A 27,668-nucleotide genomic window follows, 5' to 3' on the forward strand; every position below is an offset into this window, starting at 1 on the left:
GCCAAGAAGGAGAGGCAGACAGTCACAAGCCAATAAGAGAGGGCAAGCAGGCTCTGTGTCTAGTGCTGGTCATGGAGACAGTGCATCCTCATCAGCACGTGGCCATGGGACACGCTTGGCCTTTTTTTAGGCAGCTGGCCGTGTTGAGCCACAACATGCGGAAGACTTGGTCGAGTGGATGACCAAGCTGTCCTCATCCTCCTCATCCTCTCTCACCCATGCTCAGGGTACTTTGTCTGGCAAAGCAGCGGCCTCTTCCCTCGGCTCAATGTCATCAGTGACTCCTTCCCTAGCCCCACCATGTCCTCCTGAGGAGTCCCTCGAATTGTTTGACCACAGTGTTGGGTACATGCTCCAGGAGGATGCCCAGCGTTTGGAAGGCTCAGATGATGAAACTGAGCTTGATGAAGGCAGTAACATGAGCACGGACAGAGGGGGTGCCCAAGAAGGACAGTAATCTGGCAGTCATGCTCCCCCTGCTGCAGCATACTGCCAGGTTTGCTCCAGTGATGAGGAGGGAGGGGATGATGAGGTCACTGACTCAACGTGGGTGCCTGATAGGAGAGAGGAGGAGGAGGAGGCGGCACATCACCAACGAGGCAGGATGCCCTCCAGGGGCCAGCCTAAGGGCAGCACATTGACTGCATCACACCCCAAAGCTCCACATGTGCAGGGCGCTGCAGTCTCTGCGCGTTATTCAAAAAGTTCTTTGGTGTGGGCCTTTTTTGAGACAAGTGCATCAGATCGCTATTTGCAACATATGTCTCAAGCTTATCTTGCGTGGCAAAAACATCTCCCTCTTGGGTACCACATGCTTGACCAGACATATGTTGACCTGCCATGCAGTTCATTGGCAAGCATATCTAAAAGACCCACACCAAAGAACAAAGAGGACCTCTCCTTGCTCCTCATTAGCTGAGATCTCCAACCCCACTATACCTTCAGTCCTCTCTGAGACCTGCACTGAGAGGAATGAAGGTGTAGAATTAGGTGTGTCACAGCCAAGTACTTGTGGGCAATCTGCTTTTGGTACACCGACATGAGATTGTACCAGGCAAATTTCCCTGCCCCAGCTGCTGCACCGCCGAAAGAAGTTTGCTCCCAGCCATCCACATGCCCAGCGGTTGAATGCTAGCTTGGCAAAATTGCTAGCACTTCAACTGCTGCCTTTTCAGTTGGTAGACTCTGCCCCCTTCCGTGAGTTTGTGGAATGTGCGGTTCCTCAGTGGCAGGTACCCAAACGCCACTTTTTCTCATGGAAGGTGATTCCGTCTCTCTACCGGCATGTGGAAGGCAATGTCCATGCCTCGCTGGACAGGGCGGTCAGCGGTAAGGTGCATATTACCGCTGACTCATGGTCCAGCAGGCATGGACAGGGACGTTACCTAAGTTTCACGGTGCATTGGGTGACTCTGCTGGCAGCTGGGAAGGATGCAGGACAAGGTGCAGTAGTGTTGGAGGTTGTTCCGCCACCACGCCTCCAAAATGCCACTACTAATGATTGTGACACACCTCTCTCCTCCACTCCCTCGGAACCAGTGGTGCTCCATAGCCGTTCAAGGGGCTACGCAAGTATGCAGGCCAAAAGATGCCATGCGGTGCTTGAGCTGGTGTGCTTGGGGGACAGGAGCCACACTGGGGCAGAGGTTCTGTCAGCTCTGCAGGGGCAGGTTCAGAGGTGGTTGACGCCACGCCAACTTAAGGCAGGAATGGTGGTTTGCGACAATGGCACCAACCTCCTCTCTGCCCTCTGACAGGGACAAATGACCCATGTGCCCTGTTTGGCTCACGTCCTTAACTTGGTGGTGCAGCGGTTCTTGGGCAGGTACCCGGGCTTACAGGATGTCCTGAGGCAGGCCAGGAAAGTCTGTGTGCATTTCATGCCCAAGAACCGCCTAATCTGTGACATGCCCACCAGGTGGAACTCAATGTTGGCCATGCTGCCGCGGCTGCACACGCAGCAGAGGGCCATCAATGAGTACCTGTGTGACTATGGCACTAGGACAGGGTCCGGGAGCTTGTTTTTTTTCCCCACGCCAGTGGGCCATGATCAGGGATGCATGCACTGTCCTGTCACCATTTGAGGAGGCCACGAGGATGGTGAGCAGTGACAGTGCATGCATCAGTGACACTGTCCCCCTTGTCCACCTGTTGGAGCACACGCTGCGTGGAATAATGGACAGGGCACTTGAGGCAGAACAGAGGCAGGAAGAGGAGGGCTTCCTTAGCTCTCAAGGCCCCCTTTATCCAGACAGTGTTCCTGCATGCCCGCCGATCACACAGGAAGAGGACGAGGAGGAGGAGGAGGAGGAGGAGGAAGATTGTGTCAGTATGGAGGTGGAGCCTGGCACTCAGCATCAGCAGCAGTCTTTAAGGGATCAGTCCCAAGAAACACATGGACTTGTACGTGGCTGGGAGGAGGTGGCTGCGGACCATGTCGTCCTTAGTGACCCAGAGGACTCCGGACCGAATGCCTCAGCAAACCTACGCTGCATAGCCTCCCTGATCCTGCAAAGCCTGCGTAAGGATCCTCGTATTCGTGGTATCAAGGAGAAGGACCAATACTGGCTGGCAACCCTCCTTGATCCACGTTACAAGGGTAAGGTTGCGGACCTTATCTTGCCATCGCAGAGGGAGCAGAGGATGAAACATCTTTGGGAGGCCTTGCAGAAAGGTCTGTGCAACACGTTCCCAGAAACTGGGAGGTTACAAACTCCTGTTTCTGGACAACGTGTTGCTGAGGCTTCGGTCAGTCAAAGAAGGAGCGGTGGGGAAGGTGGCCGTCTGACCGATGCGTTCAGACAATTTTTTGGTCCGCAGCCCCAAGGTATGATCGGTTCCAGCAACCATCACCAGCGTCTGTTTTACATGGTGCAGGAATACCTAGGGGCAAGATCTGACTTGGACACCTTTCCCACCGAAAATCCTCTGGGTTACTGGGTCTTGAGGATGGATCACTGGCCAGAGCTTGCACAGTATACAATTGAGCTACTGGTCTGTCCTGCATTCAGCATTCTTTCGGAACGCACATTCAGTGCTGCTGGAGGCTTTGTAACCGATCACAGGGTGAGTCTGTCCACCGACTCGGTCGATCGACTGACCTTCATAAAAATGAATCAGTCTTGGATCACCACCAGCTACTAAGCACCTGATGCTGATGTAACCGAATAATTTTTTTTTTAAATATCAGATCCCTTCAAAGACTGCCTATGCTGATGCTGAGTGATTATCCCTGAGTAATTATCCTCTTCCTCCTCAATGATCACGCTGATAGCTTGTAAGAACATTTTTGGTTCTGGGCGCCACCACCAGTGCCTAAGGCACAATTTTGCAGCCCCTGTTTAACAGGAGCGTGTAATCACAATTTTTGATGCAATACTTTGCAGCAGGGCTCGTTTCTGCGTTCCAACTAGAGTATCTGTGAGGGGTTGCAGTGTTGTGGCACCAGCACCAGTGCCTAAGGCCCAATTTTTCAGCCCCTGTTTAACAGGGGTGTGTAATTACAATTTTTGATGCAATACTTTGCAGCAGGGCTCGTTTCTGCGTTACAACTAGAGTATCTGTGAGGGGTTGCAGTGTTGTGGCACCAGCACCAGTGCCTAAGGCCCAATTTTTCAGCCCCTGTTTAACAGGGGCGTGTAATTACAATTTTTGATGCAATACTTTGCAGCAGGGCTCGTTTCTGTGTTACAACTAGAGTATCTGTGAGGGGTTGCAGTGTTGTGGCACCAGCACCAGTGCCTAAGGTCCAATTTTTCAGCCCCTGTTTAACAGGGGCGTGTAATTACAATTTTTGATGCAATACTTTGCAGCAGGGCTGCGTTCCTGTGAGGACTTACAGTGTTGTGGCACCAGCACCACCACCAAAGGCCCAATTTTTCTGCCCTTGTTCAACAGGGGCATGTAATTACAATTCTTGATCTAATATTTCACAGCAGGGCCCATTTCTGCGCCCACCAAGAGCGAGTGAGGACTTACAGTGTTGTGGCACCAGCACCACCACCAGCACCAAAGGCCCGATTTTTCTGCCCCTGGTCAACAGGGGCATGTAATTACAATTCTTGATCTAATATTTCACAGCAGGGCCCTGTGAGGGCTTACAATGTTGTGGCCACAACAACACCTAAGGCCCAAATTTCTGCTGAGTATGTAGGGCAGGTCCCTACTTTCAAACATCTAACTTACAAACGACTCCTACTTGCAAACGGAAGGAGACAACAGGAAGTGAGATGAAATCTACCCTTAGGAAGGGAAATTCTCTCCTGTAAGAGTTAATATGGGAAAAACATTTCTCCTTTCCACTGATGCTTTCCAATCCTTGTTCCACAAAAAAACCCAAATTTTCAAAAAACATTTGTCATTGGGACAAAAAGTGAGGTGAAATCTTCTGAAGAGGAGGAAAGACAGCAAAACAAATGTCACAGGGGTGATAACCCTTCCCTATGTTTTCCAAAAAGCTTAAAAAAGATTTTTTGGCTGGAGCTAAACACGTTAAAAATGTACCTGTTCAAAATTACAAACAGATTCTACTTAACAACAAACCTAAAGTCCCTGTCTTGTTTGCACCGCCTGTATACTGCTGTTCAGAGTATATAGGGCCTGGTGGCCCCACACCTTTCTTTATTTTAATCTGAGTGCGGGGTTCCCCTTAATATCCATACAAGACCCAAAGGGCCTGGTAATGGACTGGAGGGTACCCATGCCGTTTGTCTCACTGATTTTCATCCATATTGCCAGGACCCGACATTACATTAAACCCGCAAGCAGTTTTAAATGAGATTTTTTCCTTTAAAAATGACATTTTGTGCAGGGACTGTTCTAAGCACGGGAAACATGCGTCACTTTACAGGCATACTATAGACACCCCCCAGGTACGATATTTAAAGGAATATTTCACTTTTTTTTTTTACTTTAAGCATCATTAAAATCACTGCTCCCGAAAAAACGTCCATTTTTAAAAGTTTTTTTTGCATTGATACATGTCCCCTGGGGTAGGACCCGGGTCCCCAAACCCTTTTTAGGACAATACCGTGCAAATTAGCCTTTAAAATGAGCACTTTTGATTTCGAATGTTCGAGTCCCATAGACGTCAATGGGGTTCTAACGTTCGTGCGAATTTTAGGTCCGTTCGCAGGTTCTGGTGCGAACCGAACCGGGGGGTGTTCGGCTCATCCCTACTCCTGTGTATGCGCAGGGGGCCAACATTTAGGCGCACAGGGATTAGGCCGGCCACTGTAAGCTGAGCAAGTGCAGCTTGGCTTATATGTGTGGGATCATTGAGAGAAGGCAGATAGACAAATTTTATTGCAAAAACCTGCCTGACCCCAGTGAATAACAGCAGAACGTTAGTTCCCCTTTAATTCACTTTCATTTATATACCTATCCTGGAGTTATGCTGGTCATACACTATACGAAAAATCGTTCAAACCCATTTTCGAAAAACGAACATTCAGCCGTGAGAGGAAATGATAGTGTCATCATGTAGTGACCGATAAATCGTTCAACGGACATAAATTAATCCATTTTATCTTTGTTTTCGGACATATGCCTAGTGAAAACTCAGTTTGGACGGGAAACACATTAACCACTTGCCGACCAGCCACCGTCATTATACTGCGGCAGGTCGGCACGATCCCACAAATCGCCGTAGCTGTATGTCGGTCCCTTTAACAGCTATAGCTGGCGCGCGTGCACCCGCTGCACGGCGGGGGAGCTGATGCACGTGGCCAGCGGCCACGATGTCCGCCGGCCACTCAAGATCGCTCTACAGAGAGCCAGAATGGGGATCTGTCAATGTAAACAAGCAGATCCTCGGGGAAGTAGAGAGAGATAGTTTGTTCCTAGTAAATAGGAACAGCGTTCTCACTGCACTCCCAGTCAGTCCCATCCCCCCCCCCCCCCAGTTAGAAACACCTCCCGGGAACACATTTAACCCCTTGATCGCCCCCTAGTGTCAACCCCTTCCCTGCCAGTGTCATTTATACAGTAAAAGATTGCTGTATAAATGTCACTGGTCCCAAAAAAGTGTCAAAAGTATCTGATCTGTCTGCCGCAATGTCACAGTCCCACTAAAAATCGCTGATCACCACTATTACTAGTAAAAAAAAACAAAAAAAAACAACAATAAAAATGCCATAAATATATCCCCTATTTTGTAGACACTATAACTTTGAACAAGCAAATCAATAGACGCTTATTGCGATTTTTTTTTTACCAAAAATAAGTAGAAGAATACCTATTGGCCTAAACTGATGAAGAAATTCCTTTTTTCGTTTTTTTTTTTTTTGGATATTTATTATAGCAAAAAGAAGAAATATTGTTTTTTTTCTTTTTCTAAATTGTCGCTCTATTTTTGTTTATAGTGCAAAAAAAAATAAAAAACGCAGAGGTGATCAAATACCACCAAAAGAAAACTTTATTTGTGGGAAAAAAAAGGACATCAATTTTGTTTTGGTACAGCGTCGCACGACCGCACAGTTAAAGCAACGCAGAAAATGGCCTGGTCATTAAGGGGGTAAATACTTCCGGGGCTGAAGTGGTTAACTTTTCAATTTATCGTTCGTCCGTCAGAAAATTCCCAAACTTGTCCTTCATTTTTTTTGTGGCTCAAAAATCTCCCAACCGTCTAGGGAACAAACCGTAGAGACATGGCAACAATAGGAGGGGTTTAGAACCTCAGCAACTCTATCAAATTATATGTAGAGCAATACTACAGGGCTCTCCTGTTTCCCTTCCCCTCCCCACTTTCCTTTTTTTTTTTTTTTTTTTTGGGTAGTAGGGGATAAGATTTGTTTTGAGTGAATGGACAATAGGCATGAATGAGTCTGGACAAAAATAATAGGATAGAGAATTACAAATCAATTGTATGGTTGTACCTACAATATATCCAAGAAATTTTTGTTTTTTTACTTGTGTATATGTTGTGCAAAATTGAAAAATTATAAAATAAAGAATATAAACAAAAATGTCCCAACCGATTTGTGACCATTAACCAAAAAAACGAACAAACTGTCTAAATGACCAAATTTCGGACGATTTTTTTGTATAGTGTATGGCCAACATAAATTTTAACATCTTAATCAGACCTTTATAGTGGGGAGGGGGACTTACTGCAACTGTATATCTTTACTTGAGATCAGCTTTAATTGTAGCAATCGGGTTTTCTACCATGTCAGAGAGGGCTGTGCAGTATGGGATATGTGCATTTTAATAGTACATATAGGGGATTATTTACTAAAGGCAAATCCACTTTGCACTACAAGTGCACTTGGAAGTGCAGTTGCTGTAGATCTGAGGGGGACATGCAAGGAAAATAAAAAACAGCATTTTAGCTTGCGCATGATTGGATGATAAAATCAGCAGAGCTTCCCCCTCATTTCAGATCTTCCCCCTCAGATTTACAGCGACTGCACTTCCAAGTGCACTTGTAGTGCAAAGTGGATTTTCCTTTCCTAAATAACCCCCTATAGTATACTGTATATATAGCTGTTTTCCTGGAGCCATTAACCGCTTCCCGATCACTTCACGCAGATATACTGCGGCAGAAGGGCACGTACAGGCAGATTAACGTACCTGTACGTTGCCCTATAAGAGGCGGCGCGCGCGCGTGCCTGCCGGGAACTCCATGACCGCGGGTCCCGTGGACTCGATGTCCGTGGGGATACCCGCGATCGTCTCACGGTGAGGAAGAACGGGGAGATGCTGATGTAAACAAGCATCTCCCCGTTCTGCCTAGTGACAGTGTCACTGATCTCTGCTCCCTGTGATCGGGGGCGGCGATCAGTGTAGTGTAACACACAGCCCCTCCCCCCCACAGTTAGAATCACTCCCTAGGACACACTTAATCCCCTACAGCGCCACCTAGTGGTTAACCCCTTCACTGCCAGTGACATTTTTACAGTAATCAATGCAATTTTTTTAGCATTGATCGCTGTATAAATGACAATGGTCCCAAAAATGTGTCAAAATTGTCCAATGTGTCCGCCACAATGTCGCAGTCATGATAAAAATTGCTGATCGCCACCATTATTAGTAAAAAAAAAAAAAAACTATCAATAAAAATGCCATAAAACTATTTTGTAGACGCTATAACTTTTGCGCAAACCAATCAATAAATGCTTATTGCCATTTTTTTTCAATCAAAAATATGTAGAAGAATACATATCGGCCTAAACCGATGAAGACTTTTTTATTTAATTTTTTGGGGGGATATTTATTATAGCAAAAAGTAAAAAATTTTATTTTTTTTCAAAATTGTTGCTCTTTTTTTGTTTATAGCGCAAAAAATAAAAACCACAGAGGTGATCAAATACCACCAAAAGAAAGCTCTATTTGTGGGGAAAAAAGGACGTCAATTTCGTTTGGGAGCCATGCCGCACGACCGCGCAATGGTCAGTTAAAACAACGCAGTGCCGAATCCCAAAAAGTGCTCTGGTCAGGAAAGGGGGTAAATTCTTCCGGGGCTGAAGTGGTTAAACCCAAGACATTAATAAAAAAAACACCTTTGAGTAGGGTTGTTCTTTTATGAATTACTCGTATACAGTAATAATAATTTGTATTACAAAGTCTTTTTTTTATTCCTGGCCTTTGTACAGTTGTGAATGATCAGAAAATGCTAAAAATCAGCAAACTTCCACTAAACAACCTAAATAAGCATTAAAAATATGACAAAGACAAAATTTTAAAAAAAGACAATATAGTAATAACATTCCAATTGTGTTGTCATTGCAAACTTCTGTCAGTTTATCATTTGATATTAATCACTTACTTGCTCGGCTCATCTACTCTTGTGGATGTTAGATTTCAGAGATGAAAAGTACAGACTGAAATTACATACAACACACAAGTACAGATCGTATGATTTGCAGAAGTTATGGCTTTCTGGTATTTCCCGAATTGAGCAACTTCCTGTTGTAAACCAAGATTGATATTAAAGGCAAACTATAATAGTGTGGGGTTATTTTATTTATTAATTTAAAGTGGAGGGCCACCCTAAAAAAAAAAAAAATTGCATGAAAAATCCTAAAAATATTAAAAAAAAAATTTTTGAAAAAAAAAATGTTTTAAACTTACCTAAACCCTTGTTGCTAGGCAGTCTTCCTAATCTGCCTCTTCCTATTCCTCGGTGAGCGGCCCCGTTGCCTTCTGGGAACTGTGTGTGTTCCCAGAACACCACGGGGCCATTCACAGAGCGCCGTGCCGCTCGCGCGTGCGCAGTAGGAAACTGGCAGTGAAGCCGCAAGGCTCCATTGCCTGTTTCCCTAACCTAGGATGGCGGTGGCGGGACCCGAGAGCCAAGGGACGGGTCAGCCTCGGGCAGCCGACATCGCGGGCACCCAGGACAGGTAAGTACTTATTTAAAGTTAGCAGCTACAGTGTTAGTAGCTGCTGACTTTTATTTTTTTTTTTTCAGGGACGGAATCCCGCTTTAAAAGTTTTTAATCTGTTATTTTATACCTTTTTTGTGTACTATTTACCGTATTTATCGGCGTATAACACGCACTTTTTTCCCCTTAAAATCAGGGGAAAGTCGCAGGTGCGTGTTATACGCCGATCCCCTGCGATCCCGAGCTGTCAAAATATCAAAATCGCCGACCGCGATTTGAAAATGGCGCCGCCGGCGCCGAAATACACAGAGCCGGTCCTCGGCTCTTTCCGACGGCTCTCGTTTACTTTCGGTTTCACTCGTAGTCCCGAGCGGAGCTATCCGAACCTACTCGGATAGCTCCGCTCGGGACTACGAGTGGAGCCGAAAGTGAACGAGAGCCGCCGGAAAGAGCCGAGGTCCGGCTCTGTGTATTTCGGCGCCGGCGGCGCCATTTTCAAATCGCGGTCGGCGATTTTGAAGCCTAGCAAGCAGGGACAGGGGATCGAAGGCTGCACTGGGGAAGGCTGCACTGGGGCAAGGTTGCACTGGGGAAGGCTGCACTGGGGAAGGCTGCACTGGGGCAAGGCTGCACTGGGGAAGGCTGCACTGGGGAAGGCTGCACTGGGGCAAGGCTGCACTGGGGAAGGCTGCACTGGGGAAGGCTGCACTGAGAAGGCTGCACTGACATGGCTGCACTGACATGGCTGCACTGACAAGGCTGCACTGGGGCAAGGCTGCACTGAGAAGGCTGCAATGATGGGCATTTAAATGTAAGTTTTTTTCCCTTCAACTTCCCTCCTAAAAGTTTTTTTTTCCTTAAAATTCCCTCCTAAATTGGGGTGCGTGTTATACGCCGGTGCGTGTTATACGCCGATAAATACGGTATTTAGAGTAGAACTATAGGCAAAACATTTTCTTTTCTTTTTTTTTTTCGTTTTAAATAGAGCAGATTTTTTAATTGCCATGTGCATCCCATTGCCAAGATTTCCCTTCACTTCCTGTCCCATAGCCAAACAGGAAGTGAGAGGAAATTCCTGCAAATTAGGAGAATCCCTTGGGGACCCCCCAGGTCACTAGAACTAACGTCCACATGGGAAGATTTCCCCTTTATTACTTTTCTGGGGACAACCCAAAATTTGGGATTTTCTTTACCTTTCACATTCAGTGGTAATGATAAACAGGAAAAATAGAGAGGGGGGATCTCCTTGATGGGGGACAGACAGCAGTAAAACCTGACAGGTTTTCGAATCCCTCTCTACCCTATCCAAAACTAAAGCTTTGCCTTTAGTTATACTTTACTTATTTGATTTTATAAAAATATTTTTTCTTTTAGTAGCAACCATACAGAGCAGGGAGAGAGGCTGACACGGGAAAGGGAAAAAGGGAAGGAAAGAAAAGTGAAGATAAGGGAAAAAGGGAAAGAAAGAAAAGTGAAGATAAGGGAAAGAGAAAGAAAGAAAAAGAAAAAGTGAAGATAAGGGAAAGGGAAAAAGGGAAGGAAAGAAAAGTGAACATAAGGGAAAAGGAAAAAGGGAAGGGAAGAAAAGGAAAAGTGAAGATAAGGGAAAGGGAGAAAGGGAAGAAAAGGAAAAGTGAAGATATGGGAAAGGGAAAATAGTAAGAAAACGAAAAGTGAAGATAAGGGAAAGGAAAAAAGGGAAGGAAAAAAAGGAAAAGTGAAGATAAGGGAAACGGAAAATGGTAAGAAAAGTAAAAGTGAAGAAAAGGGTAAGAGAAAAAGGGAAGGAAAGAAAAAGGAAAAGTGAAAGGGAAATAGGAAGAAAAGGAAAAGTGAAGATAAGGGAAAGGAAAAATAGTAAGGGAAGGAAATGTGAAGATAAGGGAAAGGGTAAAATGGAAGAAAAGGAAAAGTGAAGATAAGGGAAACGGAAAAAGGGAAGAAAAGGAAAAGTGAAGATAAGGGAAAGAGAAAAATGAAAGAAAATAAAAAGTGAAGATAAGGGAAAGGGAAAATGAGAAGAAAAGGAAAAGTGCAGATAAGGGAAAGAGAAAAAGGTAAGGAAAGAAAAAGGAAAAGTGAAGATAAGGTAAAGGAAAATTGGGAAGGAAAAGTGAAGATAAGGGAAAGGGAAGGAAAGAAAAGTGAAGATAAGGGAAAGGGAAAAAGGGAAGGAAAGAAAAGAAAAGTAAAGATAAGGGAAAGGGAAAAAGGGAAGGAAAGAAAAGAAAAGTGAAGATAAGGGAAAGGGAAAAAGGGAAGGAAAAAAAAGGAAAAGTGAAGATAAGGGACACGGAAAAAGGAAAGAAAAGGGAAAGTGAAGATAAGGGAAAGGGAAAAAGGGAAGGAAAAAAAAGGAAAAGTGAAGATAAGAGAAACAGAAAATGAGAAGAAAAGGAAAAGTGAAGATAAAGGAAAGGGAAAAAGCTGTCAACATTTTTAAAAAGTGCGACCTTGCGGGGCTCCGCCCGCCCAGCAGTGTCACTCATTTACAGTATTCTGTGAATGGGAAACTACAAATCTGGGCAGCGTTTATGGCTGTCAGCTTGTAGTTCTCAATAAACTACCACGGCGCTATTGCACGCTGCGGTAGTTCATTGATTCTTCCTGACGGTAAGAATCTGCTTTCCCGCACAAGGTACGAGCAAACAGATACACTGACAGGTCTGCTGGAGTCCTGCATAGTACCAGTGATCTGCTGATCACTGGTGCAATGCTTTACAGTCTCCCAAAACAAAAAACAGTAAATGCACATTTTTTACCTGCAAAAAATGTGCATTTATTATTTTTTGTTGAAAGGTGAACTTATCCTTTAAAAAGAGCAAACAAAAACACAATTTGCCCAAGGGACTTTGTGAGTGGTGATAAATGAAGTAATTAGAAAATAGCTAATGGTGCACTGTTTCTTTAAACAGTGAACTGATGTAATGGTGAGCTAAATAAAGTGAATGAATCAAGGGTTCTGTCCAAGTGCTCAGATAAAGATATGTGTATGTATATAGACAAATATGATCGTAAATACACCACCAGTGATAAAAAATAACCAAATATCATAACAAATGCATTATTTAAAATGCCAATGTGCAAAAAAAAGTTGATGAATTAAAATATAAAAGTCCATAAATAAATCCATACATTTGATTAAAAATATGACGAATATCTGTGACTACCAGTGTTCAAAGAAGAATAGCAAAGTATTCCATTCACAGGAAAAGAGGGTGGCCTCTTACCAGATCTGATGGATCCCTATTGCAGAGATCAAAGAAGCTAGTGCCGGGGTGATCACAGGTGTGGAGATTTCAAACAGAATGTCTTGATACGCCTGCGAGGATGAACTCCATGTATTCAAAGATCATGTATAAAAGGGGAGAAGCCTCATACTGTAAATCAGCCAATTTTATTATAAAAAAATGTATAGGTAAACTTACATTGAGGTTAAAAAATTGCTGCATGAATGGCATCTCTAGTGCCAGTGTCAATCTGCAACTAGCTCAGGTAGCATTGAAAGAGCTCTCTGACCTGAAGCGTTTCCACTGTCGTCTACTGGGAAATACCAATGTTGAATGGTATTTATCTTTCGGGTAAATTGAAATACAAATGTTTTGTACTTTTTTTTACATACTTGAGGTATTACTTCATTTAGGACCACTCACAAAGTCCCTTGGGCAAATTGTGTTGTTGTTGTTTGTTCTGGAATATTGGGGACTGAGTGGTGCTTTGGTCTGAGCATGGGGGCCTCCCTTTCTTTTTACATATTCTTTAAAGAGCAACTTCACACCACCCACAAATCTTATTTTCTATATGCTACATACCTTTGACATTCTTTTATGCAGGATAAACACACTCATAAGGCCATAAAATCCTACATCGTCCCTTTCTCACCTGTCACACCACCCATCTCATGCTCATGCTTGAATCCCTCCTAATTGGAAACCAGCTGTCTCTTCACAATTTGACGCATGCTCAGAAGATTTGAACTTGATTTTCTCGGCCCGTCGTAGCGTTGTACGTCACTGCGTTCTTGACGGTCGTAATTTCAGCAAACTTTTGCGTGACCGTGTGTATGCAAGGCAAACTTGAGCGTAATCCCAACGGACAAGCCGTCGTATCTTTTTCCGACGAGAAAACCGATCACGTGTACATGGCTTTACAGAAAAGCAGTACATTTATTATTTCTCTGCATCTGCTTCCCTGATTCCACTCAAACATTTGTAAACAATACTGAGCTCTGATGAAGGGGGAGCAGGGGATTGCCCCCAAAACATGTGGCTGTTTGTAAATCATTTGCCTTTAGTGAATCAGCCCCTCTGTCCTAACTTAGAACTATTTCGATAGCTTTGCTTTTGGTTAACATATGAAATGATAACAATCATTTATTTTCCTTTGAGGTTTCAGTGTTACTTCACAATTCACAATTAATCTTTATTGCAATTAATTTTGATTGTAACATCCTGGGAATGAGAGTTCCTCTTTTGGATGGGCTTGTTTTACATGTCTATGGTAAGACAGATACAAACTCCCCTTACCACCACGCCCTTTAATTTTTACCCACTAGTAAATAACTCAAGACACCCTTTTTGGAATAAAATTTGCCGTACTGGTCATTTATTAACAAATTACAAAAACAATAATCTCACAGATATATATTAAACCAGATTGCTGATCTTTGAAGGCACTGAAAAGACCCCAAAATCGATTTTGTATCTGCGTGACCACACAAGGTCCCCAGCCCGCAACATACCGACTCGAGGACGATCCCAAACTTTCCACATTCCAACGCAGATACCCATATGCCCAATGCCCAGTTAAACCTTGGTTAACTGCCATCTTACCGAGGACCCCATCCACTATGACATCGCTATTAAATTTGGAAGGCCTCCAAAGATCCCAACCGACACACCACAACAGTCAGTTGCAAGACGTCCAGTCCAAAGGGCGGGAGGGTGGGAAGCTGTTTCTTCGTCCGATGACCTCCGACTGACCACCAAACTCCTGACCCCTCCCTTCCTTAGTCTGCAAACCCCTCCTTTACCACCCCCTGCAGAAAAGTGAATCCAAAACACTGGATTAACCCCTTGTGTCCATCTTGCCCTGCTCCCTAGTCATGCCAGCCCTACGCTTCTTTTTTGCTTCGGGCTTATCTCTATACTATCTTTTTTCTGTTGATAAATAGAGGAGGCAAAACTTTTTTTTATGGTTTTGGATAGAGGGGGGAGGGGTTTGAACACTTATTGCTGTCTGTGCCCCCGTTGGGGAGACTCACCCTCTCTGTTTGTCCTGTTTACCATTGAAAGTGAAAGTAAAAGAAGATCTTAAATCTTGTGTCGGTCCCAGAAAGGTAACAGAGAGGAAATCTTCCAATTGGGACACTAGTTCTAGTGTCCTGGGGGGCCCCAAGGGATTCCCTTATTTTGCAGGGATTTCATCTTCCTTCCTGTTTAGCTATGGGACAGGAAGTGAAGTGAAATCCCCACAATGGGACACATATGGAAAAACAAAACAAAACAAAAAATCTGACATGGGTTATAACCCTCCCTTACTCTATCCAAAATGAAAAAAAACGTTTTTGCTATAGTCCTACTTTAATTTTAGTGCAAACAAATACAATAAAATATCAAAATTTTTCATAAAGTATAAAAGATGAGAGCTCCCCCCACGAGGCCTTCCTGCTTAACTCATCTCAATCTTGTCTGTGTCAGTAATGTATTTAGGTCTTGTGCTGCCCTTGGCCTGACTAAACTCGTGCACCCCTTAATTTAAATATGACCCACCCTTTCCTGCCAAGGGCACACCCCTTGCTGTTTAAGACCCGTCCTTTTGAGCGGGGACACTAGTTCTGAGGGCCTGGGGGGGGGGGGCAATGGATTCCCTTAATTTGCATAGATTTCCTTTCACTTCCTGTTTGGCTATGGGGCAGGAAGTGTAGGGACTTTCAAACTTTCAGACTTTCGGATTTTCGTTTTTATTTTCAGATTTTTTCATTTCAGATTTTTTTTCGGAGCAGTACGAATTATCGAAATAACGAATACCACGTCTAAACGAATGGAACAAAACTAATTCAAATTTATCCGAAGTTACGAATTTATTCAAAATAATGAATGATCCGAAAAAAAAAAAAAAAATTCTTCGGCAGTGCACATGTCTATTTTTTTTTTTTTAGTTGCCTGGAAATATTTTTAATTGTTTTTTATTGTTATATCTAACATCAAAAATTGTTGTTTATGTTTTGGATGGACCCTGGGGAAGGGTTAAACGCCCTCAGGCGTTCACTTATGTTCATTCCACCACTGGGGAGATTCACCCACTCTGTCAACTTCTATTTCACCTTTTTTTTCACTTGTCACATGTCATAGTGAATGGAATAGATGTTATTAAAAAGTGTATGTAAAATATAAAGTCTTTTTGTTGTCTGCATGCCTGCTGGGGAGATTCACCCTCGCTATTTGTCCTGGTGACCATTTTCACTGGTACAAAAAAAATAAAAAAAATAGAACATCACAATTTTTTTTACGTTGTCAACACAAACATTTTTCCCTGTTCCTATTCCTTCGGCAATACAGACCAAAAAAATGTAGGGTTGGTGGCACTAAAAAAATATTGTTCACTATTTGGTGTTTATAATAAAAGTATTAAAAAATAAAATGTATGTATTAAAAGAAAGAAAACTCCTAGTTTCTCGTGGGAATATTGTATTTTTCCTTTTTGCTATTCAAGGAATACATTTATTTTTGCTACTAACTCATAAATTAGTTTCTTTCATTCTTGTCTCTGAAGGTTTTCATAATGTTTATCTGAATGTAAATCTCTTCCTCCATCTGCAGGATGAGCTGAGAATGATGGCTGTAAGAAAAAAATTATATAGATTATTATTTTTTTTTTTTTAAATTAAAACTGAAATATTCTCTAGAAGGGCAACCAACCAAGCACATTGTATGACTCCTCATTACTTATTATTATTATTATTAAATAAATAATATTAATATTAAATATATTATTAAACAAGTGTGATTTAACTGTACTTCTGTCTCAGTCTGATTCATGGTTTCTGACAACAACGCGGAGGATTAGCCCCTTAGATTCCACAGTGAGTATAACAAGCATGCCTTACTGCATATACAGACTGATTTTACTGTAGTAACACTTTAATCCTAATGCCGCGTACACATGACCGGACTTTACGGCAGAAAGGGTCCAATGGAATCATTACATCGGACATTCCAATATATGTATGGGCTTCATCAGACTTTTCCTTTCGAAAATTCTGACGGACCTAGAAATAGAACATGTTTCAAATCTTTCCGACGGAAATAGGTTCCTATCGGGAAAACCGCTCGTCTGTATGCTGTTCCAATGGACCAAAAACAACGCAAGGGCAGCTATTGGCTACTGGCTATTGAACTTCCTTTTTTTAGTGCCGTTGTACGTCACCGCATTCTAAACGATCGGACTTTGGTGTGATCGTGTGTAGGCAAGTCCGATTTAGCGGAACTCCGTCGAAAAAAACGCGTTCATTCCAATGGAAAGTCCGGTCGTGTGTACGCGGCATAATACTAAGCTCTTTCTTTGGTATGGTGATTTCTTTGTTGTAGATGTCACAATGGTAACATGGTTTCTAATAAAACATGCTTGCCACTAAAACTGTCAGACTTCCAATAGTCACTGCCCTAGTCAAAGTCAATCTAGAAGATCCTAAAGCCAAACTTTGAAGCCCATAAACATATCCAAGCATATTCAAGACGGTAACAACAAACTAAACCCATGTGCACCTAGTAGCACCTAGTAGCACCTAGTAGCACAGATCATATTATTAACTGACAATATTAAAATTCTTCTGTTGCTCTTAAGAAGACTTCATGTGCGCACATACACAATCCAAGCACTTGAACCCTGGCCAGGGGATGTGAGGCTGAACATATCAACAGGTGAATCTCTCCTGTAACTGGCCTAGGGAGAAAAATAAACCCTGTCTGGTGAAAGAAAATCAGCATCCAGACCAGACTAGTAGGAATTAATAACCTGTTCCTCTGTGTGAAGATGTTAACTTGGTTGGTGTTGAAGTGTTTTGTTTGTGCCAGTGTGCTCAGAAGTCCTAGTCAGTGCAATTGAAGCATTTTATTAAATAAATGGTGCAATCTGCGTGATTTGGTGAACCTGTGTTTTGCTTTGCGTGAATTAAAATATGCCGGTAATTGAATTACCTTTAGAGTATCATAATCACTTGACACCTCTGTTTTCACAAGATCTACATATCTGGCATCTGGTTGTTGTGGACTCTGGGGACGAGAAGAAAGAAAGAAAGAAAAACACCCCCTGAAGATTTGATTTTCTTAAACATAAATGAACAAAAATTGACAATTTTACTATGGCAAAATATGAGGTATCCCACAAAAAATCCAGTGATATTGAGTAGGTTTGACTGATGCTCATCTAAACACACCGTAACATAGGGGTTTATTTACTAAAGCTGGAGAGTGCAAAACCAGGCTCACTTCTGCATAGAAACCAATCAGCTTCCAAACTCAGCTTGTTCAATTAAGCTTTGGCAATAAAACCTGGAAGCTGATTGGCTTCTACGTAGAAGTGAGCCTGATTTTGCACTCTTTAGCTTTAGTAAATAAACCCCATAGTTACATAGTAGGTAAGGTTGAATAAAGGCAATAGTCCTTCCAGTCCAACCTGTGTAGGTTCGACATCCTTATTGCCCTGACAGTGAAAAACCCCAGGTGCAGCTTTAGGTTAAACCACTTCTCCCCCAATCTTCTTACACTCCCTTAGACTGAATAGTTTTTTCGTATGCTGGGGTTACCATTAAGGTATTTGTAAATCGCTATCATATCCCCTCTCAAGCGTCTCTTCTTCAGCGAAAATAAATTTAGTGCCTGTAGTCGTTCCTCGTAATTGAGGTCTTCCAACCCCTGTATTAACTGGACATGTGCACACTGAAATATTTTGTTTCGGAATTTCATTTTCGTCCGAAAAATAAATTTATTTAGTTACTCCCGAAATTCGTATTTATTTGTTTTGTTTATTTATTTTGTTTTGTTAAAAAAAAATTTTGTCCGAAAATCCGAAATAATTAAGGTCGAATTAGTCATTGAAGGCTTATGGTGTCTGTCTATAATAGTTGGAGGGGGACCAGGGAACGGGGAAGGGGTATACGGTATATAGATACCGATGGGAAAAGTGGTTACTATAGCAATTAGAGGTCAGTACAATAGGATTGGAGTAAAAGGTAACAATTTATTATAGGATGATAAAATAGCTAGGTATGAAAAACATACAGTAAATGATGGGTGCACTTAAAAATACAATGCCATATCTAAGATGGTGACATAAAGGGACTATGAATACAACAAACAAGACATACACAGAACATAGACGGCATGAACACTGTCCGGACTAGTTATATGCTGCTCGGTGGCCTGGCGATCAAATTGATGGACGACATTTGAATATGTCATGAAAATTTAGTGGAACGCGCTGCCGAGAAGCATATACATTGAACAGGGAGGGGGGGGGGGAGGAAGGGGAAAGGCCCGGGCCCGGGAATGGGGATCAAGGAGTTGGATATACAGATCCTGGCAGTTCAGAGTGCTTATCAGATGGTAGCCCAGCTTATGCTGAATTAAATGGAACAGGTGATGCAGGTATAGTGCGGTTCGCTTATGCAATGTAAGCAATATAGTCGGCCGTGTAAGCAAGGGAGCTTGATAAAGCACAATGATCAATAGGCTTCAGGACTATTATTAAGGTGCAGACAGTGGTTGGCAGAAACACAAAAGACCGTGTGGTACTTGTAGAGCTTGAGCTAATAAAGGCTGTACAAAGTCCTCAACTTGTTGGTGAGTGAATAGTGCTCGTACCTTAACCTCCTTGGGGATTCCTGGAGGTAGTTACACGGGTCATGCTGAAGGTGACTTGCAAAGTCCGGGTGGTTGTGAAGCCGGTGGACAGTGCTGCTCCTATGATCCTCCGTAAAAAATTGCTGGTCGGGTCCTGGGTAGAGAAGCCCTTGCTTAATACTCGTAGCCTGAGCAGCTTCAGGTGCCTTCAAAGGTATAGTGGGCTACCTGGTATATCACCGCTGTACGGCTTCCTCCTCTCCAACCGTTCAGTGGACAGCGCTGATGCCGGTGATGACGTCAACGCGTTTCGCTGTTGCGTGGTAGCGTAGCTTCTTCCTGGACGTTTGGTGTCTGTCAAATGTTCTAAGAAGATTCGATGGAGCAGCTAAACTGTACGACGCCGCAATCGTACATTTACAATCGAATGTTCCTCCTACAAGCTATAGTAGAATTCTAATGTTGTATGGCACTAGTAATAATTATATTTATTAATTATTATTACTAGTCAACCAACATTAGAATTCTTCTATAGCCTATGGGCGGAGCATTTGACCATAAATGTCCGCTCACCGAGACTGCTTCGTCGAATCCTCATGACGAATCTTTCTTTCTATGTCGAATAATCTTGGACTAATAGAGTTAGGTTAGGCACATTCAACCTTTTTTGCTATTGTCTCTATAATGTTGAATCTTTTCTCTCTATGTCAAATCTTTTCTCTCTATGTAGAATAATCTTGGACTAATAAAGCTAAGGTTAGGCACATTTGACCACAGGTTCGATGGACACAGATCAGTATTGTCAGCGTCATGTCGAATCTCCTATCTACACCGAACTGTTGTCGCAACAAAAAAGAAAATAAAGCATTTGTTTATGTCAGATCTTTCGGTTTTTGGATTCTGCACGTTCGTTATCGTTTGTTAAAACGATAACGAAAATACCCGAAATTCGGAAGAAAATGCATTCGGAAAAAAATGAATGCACATGACTAGTATTAACTTCACTGGCCTTCTTTGGACTCTCTCCACTTGCAGCACATGCCTTCTTAGGGCTGGTGACCAGAACTGGACAGAATACTCCAGATGTGGCTTAACCAGAGTTTTATAAAGTGGTAGGATTATAGTTTTATCTTTAGAGTATATCCCCTTTTTTATGCATGCTAATACTCTGCCGGCTTTGGTAGCTGGAGCTTGACATTGCACGCTATTGCTCAAACTGTCATCTACTAGGACCCCCAGATCTTTCTCCATCCTTGATTCCCCCAAAGGTTCTCCCCCCAGTGAGTAGTTTGCGTTTGTGTTTTTAGCCCCCAAATAGATTACCTTACATTTTTCCACATTAAACCTCATTTGCCATCTAGTTGCCCACTCCATTATTTTGTTCTGGTCTTTTTGTAAAATGTCTCTATCTTGCTGTGAAGTTATTGCCTTGCTTATTTTTGTGCCGTCCACAAAAACTAAGATTGAGCTATTAATCCCATCCTCTATATAATTTACGAATAAATAAACAGACTTGGCCCCAAGACGGAGCCTTGGGGTATCCCACTTACCACTCCAGACCAGTCTGAGTACGCGTTATTTTTCACTACCCTTTGGATACACCCCTGTAACCAGTTTTCTATCCAAGAACAAACCTTATGGTCCATGCCTACAGACCTCAGCTTGTGGATTAAGCGTCTATGGGGAACTGTATCGAATGCTTTTGCAAAACCCAGATACACCACATCCACAGGCCTCCCCCTATCTAGATGGCAGCTCACTTCCTCGTAAAATGTTAACAGATTGGTCTGGCAAGAATGACCCTTTGTAAACCCATGCCGGTTACTAATAATGATACTGTTATCTTCAACAAATTCTTGGATATAGTCCCTTATCATCCCCTCCAATAATTTACCTACTATAATGTTAGGCTGACTGGCCTGTAGTTCCAAGGAATATGTCTCTGCCCTTTTTTGACTATTGGTACCACATTGGCTTTTAAACAATCAGCTGGTACCAATCCTGTCAGTATGCTGTCCACAAAGATTAGGAATAATGGTCTGGCTATTACCCCAACTGAGTTCTTTGAGGACTCTCTGGTGTAAGCAGTCTGGTCCCGGTGATTTATTTGTGTTAAGCTTATCTAGTCTTTTCCTTGACTGCGGCCTCTGTTAGCCACAAGAGTACATCCTGTGACATGTTATTAACAATACTGTTGTGGTCGGTATACCCCTCCTTTTCCGGTGTAAAAACAGAGGAGAAAAAAGTATTTAGTGCAGTTGCCTTCTCTTTGTCATCTGTAACTATCTTCCTATCATTGTCTTTTATGTGGGAAATGTGCTCTGATCTCACTTTTTTACTGGTATCTAAAAAAATTCCTTGGGATTTTTTTTACTCTCCTCTGCTATGTGTCTCTCGTAGTCTATTTTGCCACCCTGATTGTGTTCTTGCGCTTCTTATTGCATTCCATGTAGTGTTGGAATGTTAACAATGACCCCTCCACTTTACATTTTTTAAAGGCCATTTTCTTCTCTTTAATAAGACTTTTTATGTTATGATTTAGCCACCCAGGTTTAACCTTCACTCTTCTATATTTATTGGAATGCACTGTTGCGATACCCCATTTTTCTTCCGTGTTCAATGTTTCTAGAATTTGGTTCCAATTGATGTCTTGTAGTATTGAATGCAGTTCAGAAAAGTTTGCCCGTTTGAAATTTAGAGTTCTTGTGTTACCCTCATGCCTCCTTTTCCTATGATTTATGCTAAATGTGATCATCCTGTAATCGCTAGATCCCAAGTTGTCCCGTATTGGCACATCTGAGATCAGACTTGGGTCATTTGTAATTAATAAATCTAGCAATGCATTCTTTCTAGTCGGGAAATCCATCAATTGGGACACGAAGTTTCCCTGTAAGACATTCATGAAATGACGGGCCTTTAATGAGTGAGCTGTCCCCTCTGCCCAGTTAATTTGTGGGATAATTGAAGTCCCCCCATGATGACATTAGCCTGCCTTGCTGATATTTCTAACTGTGATAGGAGGTCTAGCTCCTCTTCCTTCAGCTTGGGGGGCCTGTAACATACCCCCACTAGTAATTTACCACAGGAGCTTTGTGACACCAAAAGAGATAACACATACTGTAAGATATAGATAAAATAGAATGTTTTTATTGAGAAAATTATTAAAAGTATCTTCCATGGACATAAAATGTCTGGGAGTGAGTATGGGCACAAAAGATAATGTAAACACACAATTGATAAAAATACACCATATAGCACTAATTCTGATTGGAAACTTCCAAAAGGCCCTGATATGTTTTGACCTTGATGGTCTTCTTCAGGGTTTTGCCTTTGGACAACAGATCAGGACAACTATAGCCAATGCAGTGTTACAAATGAAGCAGGTTCTATAATGTTGAGGGTCCCCAAGAAAAAGAAGGACTTTAGATGGAAAAGGGAGTTTCAGATAGCCCAAAAGATGTAAATGTCCCCAGTACAAGGGATGTCAGCCAGTCATACAAGTGTATAAAAAGGTTCCTTTTAGTAAGAAAATATCAGGGATATAGGTTAGATTTCTGGTTATTTATCACAGAAGCAGCATGGCCAATGGACTCTAGTTCACCAGAAAAGGCAGCCTGCCCAGACCCCTCATAACAATTAAAAGATTAGGCTGATGTTAAAAAAAAAACCTAGAGATGTCCACTCAAAGCACCACTTCTTCCTCTCTCCCCCATTCCCCCTGTGGATTCTCTTCATAGGTACAAAACCAAATAAAAACAAGTCACATAGCAATGTACAATAATAGTTCAAGATACCCTGCTACTCTCAATGCTGGAGCAACCAGACCAGCCTTCTGGAATATATGGCCTGGTTAGAGAGGGTGTTTACAGGATAAAGCTCAATGCGTTTCGAAGATGTGATTTTCCTTCTTCAGGGGGGAAGGAAGGTATATTAATCTATAATATAATTACATAAATTTTGTATTGTATGTAAGTGCAAATGAAGCATTTGAACCTTGTCATTGATTAAAAAGTATGATTTCTGTTAATTGGTGCACATGAATCATTCTTTGCATGACTTGAAATACATTGGTTATTTCATTACCTTTAGAGTATCATAATCACTTGAAACCTCTGTTTTCACAAGATCCGTATATGGGGCATCTGGTTGCTGTGAATTCTGGGGACGGAGAGAAAGAAACACACTCCCTTTAAGATTTCGGTTTCATAAACCAAAATGAAGAAAAATAGAGAATTTCCAAAAACAATATATTAGGGTTAGTTGACACTTACTTCAAAACATGGCTTCGGACCTGCTTTGTTAAAGCTCTCTGAACGCCAGTCAAAGCTCCCGTCACTAAATAAAATGGTTAGCTTACAGTCCTGTTTACACCTGCTTTCGCTTGGTGCTTCGGTGAGGCTTCAATGAGGCTTCAGTGGGGCTTTGGTGAGCTTCGATGAGGCTTCAATGAGACTTCGGTGGGGCTTTGGTGGAGCTTCGATAAGGCTTCGGTGGGGCTTCAGTGAGGCTTTGGTGAGGCTTCGTGGGGCTTTGTTGAGGCTTCGGTGGGGCTTCAGTGGGGCTTCAAGCGAGCTTGACTTCTATGGAGGCTTTGAAGACGCTTTAAAGCACCACTGAAGCTACATGGGGTATAATTTTTGAAGCGAAGCCGAAGCATAGCAAAGCAAAAGCCTGTGTAAACAGGACTGTAAGCTAACAATTTTTATTTAGTGACAGGAGCTTTAACTAGCATTCAGAGAGCTTTAACAAAGCCTGTCCGAAGCCTTGTTGAAGCCTTGTTGAAGCCGAAGCAAGTGTAAATGAGCCCTAAATGACGTACCTCAGGCCTTGATGATGTCTGGCATGCTTTTGCTTTAATTCTATATATAAAAAAAAAATAATAATAATACTACCGTTTAGCAGTAAAAGATTTAAAGTAAGATCTGAATGATACAGAATTATAACCCAGTCTTAAAACTCAGAGTTTAAATCATTTTGACGCTCAGGTGTTTTTTTTTTTCACAATTGTTTTTATATACTTTTATGTTGACCAAAATGCAAGAATATTTTATAATTTATATATACCAAATGGGTTGTTTTATCCATCTTCAATACTTTTTAGCACATAATGGCAAAAGCGATCCATTGTGCTCAACCCAATCTTTAATGCAGGTAATGAGATTCACCAGTGCTCAGACAACCGCTCCCGATGGCAAGGTTCTAGCTGGTCTGATTTATCTGGATTTTAACCATATGGCTCAGTAAAGCCTTCATATTTTTATTAGATTAGACACGCGTGGTTTGTTTTCCATTACGAATTGAAATTTGGACAAATTTTTCGTTATTCGGAAATTCGGATGTAACAGAATTTCCAAATTACAATAGTAACAAATTTAAATGAACCTGACATAACTAATCAAAATTTCGGACAAAATTCAAATAGCTTTCTAAGCGAATTTGAATAGTTTTCGAATGAAATATGAATACTTTTCTAATCGTATTCTAATTTCCAAAGAGAATAAAATAGAATAGAAAATAAAGAAGTAGAATAGAAAAGAATATAATAGAAAATAAAAGAATAGAATATAATAGCGTAAAACAGAACAGAATACAAAATAAAAAATAAAAAAATAGAATAAAAAAAAAAGGAATAGAATAGAAAATACAAAAAATAGAGTAAAACAGAACAAAATAGAATAGAAAATAAAGAAAGAGAATAGAATAGAAAATAGAATATTATAAAATAGAAAGAATATAACCATCTTCTGAAATTCTAAGTAAAGCCTTCATATTTTTATTAGATTAGACACGTGTTTTTTTTTTTTTTTCGTTACGAATTGAAATCTGGACACATTTTTCGTTATTCAGAAACTCAGATGTATCAGAATTTCCAAATTACAAAAGTAACAAATTTAAATGAATCCGAAATAACTAATCAAAATTTCCTACAAAATTCAAACAGTTTTCTAAGTGAATTCGAATAGTTTTCGAATGGAATATGAATACTTTTCTAATCGAATTTGAATAATTTTCAAATCGTATTCGAATTTCTGAAGAGAATAAAATAGAATAGACAATAAAGACGTAGAATAGAAAAGAATATAATAGAAAATAAAAGAATATAATATAATATAGTAAAACAGAACAGAATACAAAATAAAAATAGAAAAGTAGAAATAAAAAAAGGGATAGAATAGAAAATAAAAAAATAGACTAAAACAGAACAAAATAGAATAGAGAATAAAAGAAAAAAATAAAATAAAATAGAATAGAAAATAAAGGAATAGAATAGAATATAAAATAGCATAGTATAAAATAGAAAGAATATAACCATCTTCTGAAATTTGAATAGCATAAATTCAAATTTGAATAGAAAAGAATAGAATAGAAAAAAAAATAGAAGAGAATAAAATATAATAGAATAAACAATAGAAAAGAATAGAATAGAAAGAATATATAAATATGACCATTTTCCGAAATTCGAATTTCAAATAGAATAAATTCAAATTTCAAATAACATAAATTTCAATTTGAATAGAATAGAAAAGAATAGAATAAAATAGAAAAAAAACAGAATAGAAAATAAAAAAATAGAATATAAAAAAACAATATAATAGAATGGAATAGAAAGAATATAACCATCTTCCAAAATTCGAATTTCGAATAGAATAAATTTGATTTTGAATGGAATTTCGAGTCAAATTCAAATGGAATTAAAAACATTTGAATCAATTCAAATTCGAAAAAAACAAACAAATTCCGAAAACAAATTAAACGGTTTAAACAAATGTAACTAAACAAATTTTTCTAAATAACGGAAAGGAAACTAAACAAATTTTTTCGTTCTGCACATGTCTATATTAGATCCTATTGTGTGCCGACTTTTGCTGGACTCTCACTTTTTAGCACATATTTGATTACTTATCTTATATGATATGGGAGGAACGAAAACAATATTTTTCCCAATAAATATATTCACAAATGTTTACGTTCCCACCATGTCACCTGCCCAGGAAAAAAAATCATGTGTAGTCTTTGGTCTAGCTTTCCACAGACCAGGCTTTGTGATCTTACTGTAGATGTGTAGATTTATCAATAGTATGTAAACTCCTGGAGGGGATGTTAAGGGACAGTATAAAAGATTTTAGTAATAAGAATGGTATTATTAGCAGTAATCAGCATGGATTCACTAAGAATCATTCTTGCCAAACCAATCTATTAACCTTCTATGAGGAGGTGAGTTGCCATCTAGATAAAGGAAGGCCCGAAGACGTGGTGTATCTGGATTTTGCAAAAACATTTGACACAGTTCCCCATAAACGTTTACTGTACAAAATAAGGTCCGTTGGCATGGACCATAGGGTGAGTACATGGATTGAAAACTGGCTACAAGGGCGAGTTCAGAGGGTGGTAATAAATGGGGAGTACTCAGAATGGTCAGGGGTGGGTAGTGGGGTCCCCCAGGGTTCTGTGCTGAGACCAATCCTATTTAATTTGTTCATAAACAACCTGGAGGATGGGATAAACAGTTCAATCTCTGTATTTGCAGACGATACTAAGCTAATCAGGGCAATAACTTCTCCGCAGGATGTGGAAACCTTGCAAAAAGACCTAAACAAATTAATGGGGTGGGCAACTACATGGCAAATGAGGTTTAATGTAGAAAAATGTTAAATAATGCATTTGGGTGGCAAAAATATGAATGCAATCTATACACTGGGGGGAGAACCTCTGGGGGAATCTAGGATGGAAAAGGACCTGGGGGTCCTAGTAGATGATAGGCTCAGCAATGGCATGCAATGCCAAGCTGCTGCTAACAAAGCAAACAGAATATTGGCATGCATTAAAAAGGGGATCAACTCCAGAGATAAAACAATAATTCTCCCGCTCTACAAGACTCTGGTCCGGCCGCACCTGGAGTATGCTGTCCAGTTCTGGGCACCAGTCCTCAGGAAGGATGTACTGGAAATGGAGCGAGTACAAAGAAGGGCAACAAAGCTAATAAAGGGTCTGGAGGATATTAGTTATGAGGAAAGGTTGCGAGCACTGAACTTATTCTCTCTGGAGAAGAGACGCTTGAGAGGGGATATGATTTCAATATACAAAATACCGTACTGGTGACCCCACAATAGAAATAAAACTTTTTCGCAGAAGAGAGTTTAACCAGACTCGTGGCCACTCATTAAAATTAGAAGAAAAGAGGTTTAACCTTAAACTACGTAGAGGGTTCTTTACTGTAAGAGCGGCAAGGATGTGGAATTCCCTTCCACAGGCGGTGGTCTCAGCGGGGGGCATCGATAGCTTCAAGAAACTATTAGATAAGCACCTGAATGACCGCAACATACAGGGATATACAATGTAATATTGACACATAATCACACATAGGTTGGACTTGATGGGCTTGTGTCTTTTTTTTCCACCTCACCTACTATGTAATTATGTACTCTGTTCTACCTACTAAGTAACTGAGAACAGCCTTTGAGTCACACAGGATGGACCACCAGAGTCCTGTGTGACTTGA

The 27,668-nt window shown here is 41.2% G+C and overlaps 1 protein-coding gene and 1 long non-coding RNA gene across 2 annotated transcripts in view; both read right to left on the minus strand.

Annotated features, from left to right (window-relative positions):
• The window catches only part of LOC141110454 (B-cell receptor CD22-like), a 29,624-nt gene extending 20,830 nt beyond the window's left edge, over positions 1-8,794 (minus strand). Inside the window, exon 1 of the mRNA XM_073601804.1 lies at positions 8,768-8,794. The gene's annotated coding sequence lies outside the window, so the exon portion shown is untranslated. The remainder of the gene's footprint in view (positions 1-8,767) is intronic.
• Positions 8,795-15,804: 7,010 nt separating this feature from the next.
• On the minus strand, positions 15,805-23,328 carry LOC141110455 (uncharacterized). Its single transcript, XR_012236296.1, has 3 exons — positions 23,252-23,328; positions 17,525-17,599; positions 15,805-16,166 (listed from the first exon to the last, which is right to left on the minus strand). It is a non-coding gene; the product is annotated as an uncharacterized lncRNA (long non-coding RNA).
• Between the last annotated feature and the right edge of the window lie 4,340 nt (positions 23,329-27,668).

The sequence above is a fragment of the Aquarana catesbeiana genome, linkage group LG10 (assembly GCF_042186555.1).
Source record: "Aquarana catesbeiana isolate 2022-GZ linkage group LG10, ASM4218655v1, whole genome shotgun sequence".
In the NCBI taxonomy this organism is placed as follows: domain Eukaryota; kingdom Metazoa; phylum Chordata; class Amphibia; order Anura; family Ranidae; genus Aquarana; species Aquarana catesbeiana.